Genomic DNA, 5704 nt, shown 5'->3' on the forward strand with positions numbered 1-5704 from the left:
ATGAGCTTTTCTCCATTGTCCTAGAGGTTATCAAAGACTTTAGTAGACTTTGATGATTTTCAATAAATATTTATTAATGCTACTGGTTGCTATTAGTGTTATAATTATGTTGTTAATGAGTGGAGGGAAAAAGCAGAGAAGCAAGAATAACAAATTTAGTTCATCAGACAAAAAGTGAAACATGGCTGACTGGACATATCTTTGAATTCTGCTCTCCCTAAACCATGCTAAAATGACAACTAAGTACTCTAAGTTTAAAGTTCCAAGGATAAGGAGGTCACAGGAGGAGAAGAAAAAAGGTTAAAAACCCCAAAAAAGAAAGGGAACAAATCAATTAACAAAATGAAAAAAACCGAAAAGGGGAATCCCCCGAACAACAACCTTGGCCTCAACAAGGAACAAGGTTAAAAAAGGAAAGTTTTAAAAACCCATCCCAGATATCCTGACTCAGAGTCTTTGAGGAGGCCCAGCTGTGTTCTTACAAACCCTTTGGGTGGTTCTGATACACATCAAAGTTGGAAAGCCATCACTCTGAAACACCAGGTGCAAACTAGAGAGAGTGAGACAGGAAAATCATTAAGTGTCACAGTCGCCTTAATGGTCATGCTACCTGGCCACCTCTTCCCCTTAAAAGGCTGAGAGAGTCACACTGAAGGTCAATATCCCGAGTCAATTAGCAATTTAACGCTTCAGCATTAAGAGAAGGGAGGGCAGGCAGAACATCCCCTACTGCAGTCAGAGGAGCTGGAGACGGTCTGCAGATACTTCTTAGCCTCCTTGCTCATGGCTTCTAGAATGCTACCATCTAGCCTTGTAACATGCAGACACACAGAAATTTTATCGGCCCCCAAATGTTTGTGTCCTCCCCAAATTCATGTGTTGCAATCTAACTACCAACATGGTGGCATCCAAAGGTGAGGTCAGGGGGAAGTGATTAGGTCATCAGGACTCTTCCCTCTTAACTGAGGCCTGAGGGGGCTTGTTTGTCCCTTTCTATCATCTGAAGACCCAGCTAGATGGCCCCAGCTGTGAATCAGAAGAGAGCCCTCCCCAGCATCTTCATCTTGGATTTCCCAGCCTCTAGGATGGTGGAAATACATTTCTGTTGTTGTCAGTTACTCAGTTGTCATAGCAGCCTGCAGGGACTAAGGTGGACCCCCACCTGAGAACCCTACAGACCTGACACTGAGGTCTTCTCCCCCAGACAGGTGCCGCCTCAGTCAGCCTGGAGCTCAGATGCCATCGACGTAAACGGTGACTGTTTACTTAACTGAGATGGTACAGCACCACACGTTATAAGAATAAGGACCTAGAGTTCTGTATACATGGAAAGGATTTTATGCGAGGGCACTTAATGTTCCTTTTCTAGAGTGTGATTTAAATGGAAGATATCTAAAACGAAACCCAGGATCGGCAGTAACCCACAGCTGGCAGCACTGAGCTCCACGCCTGGGTGCCGCACTGTGAGGCCCGACCCGGGAACGCACTTTGCTCTGTGCTCTTCTTTCCTGTACTCAGCCTCCCAGCTCCCTGCTCATGCTCTCAGTGTCAAGAGGTGGGAACAGGGCGTCAGGGACCCCCCTCAGCAGGTGTACTAGGGACATGAAGGAAGCTCATTCTGTTAGACATTGTCCTCATTCAAGTTGGTAGAATGTAGAGAAGGAAAGGCCCAGTCAGTACAACTTTCTAGACGGACAGCTCCCAGTTACCCCCTCACGTTCTCCTCCCACGCTGTGCTCCTTCTAAGGAAGGGAGGGGCTCCCCCTAAATCTTCATGGGAGAAAGGCTGGCCCCAGGTTGCTGTAGTTTTCTGTGGAGTCTGACTGATTAGCTCTTCATCGTCCTCAGATTTGTATCTAGGCGATGAGAAAAGTGCCACTTGATATCCTGCTGCACTTCCAGGAGTGAAAAATTAGAGATAATAGGTAAGCCATTGGGACAGAAATGGTTAAATCCCCACACCTCAACCGTAAGGTACACTGCTCACCAGTTACCAAGACTGAGGGGAAATGGAAGAACGCCCATATAACACGACTGGTAAAAATGGCAATTGATAAACTAATTTGTAGTGTGCGTTCTCGTTTTTGCAATGTTTGTGTTGCTCATTTTGCGTTTATATTCAGGCACCGACCCCTTCGCCACTTGCCGCAGAAATTTTGGCAACGTACTCTACCCTTCCACGCCTCTATTATTTTGTCTACTAAAATAAAATTTTTCTCGAGACAGAATAATAAAATTAATTAAAACGATATAAATATTCTGACTTGTTATAATCAAGAATAATACTTTCACTGAAAATCTTTCTCTAGAAATTAAAAAAAAAACATTGAAAAGCAGTTTAGCCATTTGTGTTAGAATTGTCAGCTGGGTTCTGAGTAAGAGAAAAATATTCACATTAATTCAATTAACGGAGGATTAGTTAAAAGCCCCTCTGCCCCCAGAGAAGTAACAAAGAACTATGGAGTCTCAACATTTGTATAGCTTCATGTACAATGAACCTATATAATTACACGCAGGTTGCATTCAGTTCTAGCAACCTAGTAATTATGTCCTTAACTTCACCAGCTGGTGTCCGAGACTTAGCACTCTACAGTTTCCGTTGTGGTGGTTCAGTTACTTCTGTTTCTGTCTTGATGTCACCTGCCCCTTCCAGTGCCCACCCCCCTTCCTCTGTCACTCTGCTTTTATTTACCCCTGGGTTCTGTGGTTTTACCCTCTCCCTTTTCTGCTCCTTCTTTCTTTGTTTCTTTGGGTCTGCATTAACCTGCTTCCTGTTAAATCTGTCAGCTTTCAATCCCTGCCCTGGAGAGAGATGATTTAATTAGTTTAGTGGGTCACTGGGTAATATGGATTCTCCTTGTTCACAGGTCAGAGGACACTTGGCTGCCCACACCAGTGAGCTGTGGCCAGGTCGCATGGGGAACTACAGAGCAATGTTTATACAGGTAGGGAGTCCTTCTAAAGGGGTAGTGGGATACCCCCAAGCTTCTAAGGAGAGTCCCCCACCTGACTTGGCCCTTTTCCTGCAGTCCATGGTAACAGGTGTTTTTCTTGAATGCCCTGCCTGGAAGGTCACTCTTGTGGTTCATGTGGGAAATCTGTCCTGTTATTTCTATATTTTTATTGGTCATATCAAAAGATTTTTAAAAATTCAAAATTGTTAACTTTTAATTCACTTAACTTTGAACTGTGGATAAAAACAATTCACTTCCTCTTAAACCTATGTATGTGAAAAACTGAACTTTCTGCTGCTAGAGAGAATTGCTCAGTCAGCTAGTAAGTAGTATAGAAGCTCTTGGCTAGTTCAAGAGGTCTCCTAACCCCCACAAATTATTTCTTCAATTGAATGATAATCTACTCAACTAAATTTGAATTCAAATAATTCTAATAGCTTCTACATAAAAATAATATAAATTATCTTCTTTTCAAAAATTCATGATGTTAAGAAATGAGTTTACTTTCAAAATCATCATAAGAGATTGGTCTGAAGTCTTCAAATCTTGCTAACATACACATTTTTAAGTGTCACATTCACATTTTTAAAATTTTTATTCCAAAGTTACATTCTATATTACCTTTGGTTTTTACATATTATAGATAACTCTCTTAAGCTCTCTATTTTTGTTAATTTGGTAAAAAAAAAAATTCCACATTTTAATTATTTTACCTGGCCAATTGTTTGTTACGGCATATTGTTACAGTATGCTCTTGACTGTAATGATCAATAATTTGCAATTCCAATATATGACAATATTTTTCTGCTTGCTTGTAAGAATTCCAGGAAACAATAGTTACTAGGAATCAGAGCAAACGTGAATTGAAGGCAAAGTATTGTTTTCTTTATTTGGGGATCTCTGTTGATTCAGGGTGAATTATTTCTAACTATTAAAAATTATCATTTAATAAAACAGAAGTGGGAATGTAAATATTGGTTTGTAGAAATAAAAATAGAATGGCAGTAACCCCAAATCTCAGCATAAAAGAAGTTTGTTCCTTACAGTTCTAAGGCAGGTAGGGAAGGGAAGCTACTATGCAAAGCTAAAAAATGCTGCCACCTTCAACCCCAGGCATCTAATATGTGCTGAAGCCTGGACCTTTAGAAGGAATGGAGACATTGAGCTCGGAGAGCATTCGATGGCTTTCACCAGACAGACTGCCCACTTTGTTACCCTCACCTTAATCTCATGATTATACCTACCTGTAAAAAAAAGAATAGAAAATGTCATTTTGCTCTATGTCAGAAAAAAAGGGAAATAATGCACACTTCCTTTTTATTCTCCCAACTATACCTAAAAAACACTCACTTCCCTCCCAAGTGAGTTAATCCAGAGAACCGTGCAGTCACTGGATGAGTGCCATGTCCAGGATCTTCCGTTCATAAAGTCTTTTAAATAGGTCAAGGTGCAGGTCCACAGTTACGAACTGGAAGAATCAGCCATCTGTTCCCCAGACACTCAACCCAGTAATATTATTCAATTGTTTAAATATTTCCATTTTGGATAAATATTTAGTAACATGAAGCAATGCTCCTGCCTCGAATGTGACAATGAGCAATATTTAACTCTACATGAACTCATTTTTATTGGTATTAATGGATTAAAAAGTGAAAAATAGATAACATTTACTCATTAGTGATTTTGTGTTATTCTTTATGTAACTGGATATTAAAAGTGAGTTTTCTTCTTGGTTCAGCATTTTGAAAGAGATTCTAGTGTCTAAAAAAGAATACTTGATTTTGCACACGTTGCATCTTTAGGAGTTTCAATAACTCCTTTGCAAGATTTGCAAAGGGTCTTAGAGACCAAATCGGGTTCGGGTTCGTTCTGCTGCTGTTTCAGGCCTATCAGTCATCTGCGGCTCATGAAAGGGACTGGTGTTCAGAGGCTGCCCGAGGGGGGAAATATTTGGAGAGACTTTGTGTGCTCTACATGAGGAGGAGGCATCCCTCATGTGAGAACTTTAAGAGGCTTCTCTCAGGGAATTTCATAAATGACACTAAAATTGGGGATACACAGACCCTGCCATTTGACATACTCTTTAGAAGTCAAGAGGCAAGGTGGTGCTGGTTGGCACTTCTTGCGTCTGGTAAGGAACAAAAGTAAAGTGCTGACCTAGGGAGTGTTGCTCTTCCAGTGACCAATAGGCAGCAGTCTCCATTTCCCAGCATCCAAATGGGGACCCTGCAATAGGGAGGATCCGCAATCACCTTATAAGATACCAGAACGAGGACCACTGTGAATGAAGATGGGCACAATAGAACAAACTCCTCTGCCAGAAATGCTGAGGAGAGAGCTAAGTAGCCATGTGCAGGAGAGGGAGGCCCACATCCCAGACATTATGGCAGTGCCCATCACACAAAGAGCTACTGATTGTCCACCTGACACACCAAAGTGTCAGATCCCACAGTGCAATTTATTCTGCTAATGAAAAGTTTGATCCTTTCACCTGTTGGTCTAGCCCAGTTCTGTAGCAAGCTAGGAAAGATCTGGACAAGACAGAAGCCAGTCATGCCCCCGCCTCAGGGCGCACATTCCACACAGGGGCTGGCTGGCACTTGGAGAAGGAGAACCCTTTCAAGAAGGATGTCGGTTTAGAATTTTTATTAACATAGTGGATGGGGATTTACTTACTGAAAAGAGGCTATTTCTGCAAGTAATAGCAACCAGAAGAATACGTTAACTTCTAGAAACAATTTTAAAAGCGT

General features: G+C 41.5%; 1 pseudogene; it reads left to right on the forward strand.

Moving 5' to 3' along the window:
- The first annotated feature begins 898 nt into the window (after positions 1-898).
- LOC100960068 overlaps positions 899-5704 on the forward strand; it is a 13525-nt pseudogene continuing 8719 nt past the window's right edge.

The sequence above is a fragment of the Otolemur garnettii genome, unplaced genomic scaffold (genome assembly GCF_000181295.1).
Source record: "Otolemur garnettii isolate 467f Iridium unplaced genomic scaffold, OtoGar3 scaffold00054, whole genome shotgun sequence".
Classification (NCBI taxonomy): Eukaryota; Metazoa; Chordata; class Mammalia; order Primates; family Galagidae; genus Otolemur; species Otolemur garnettii.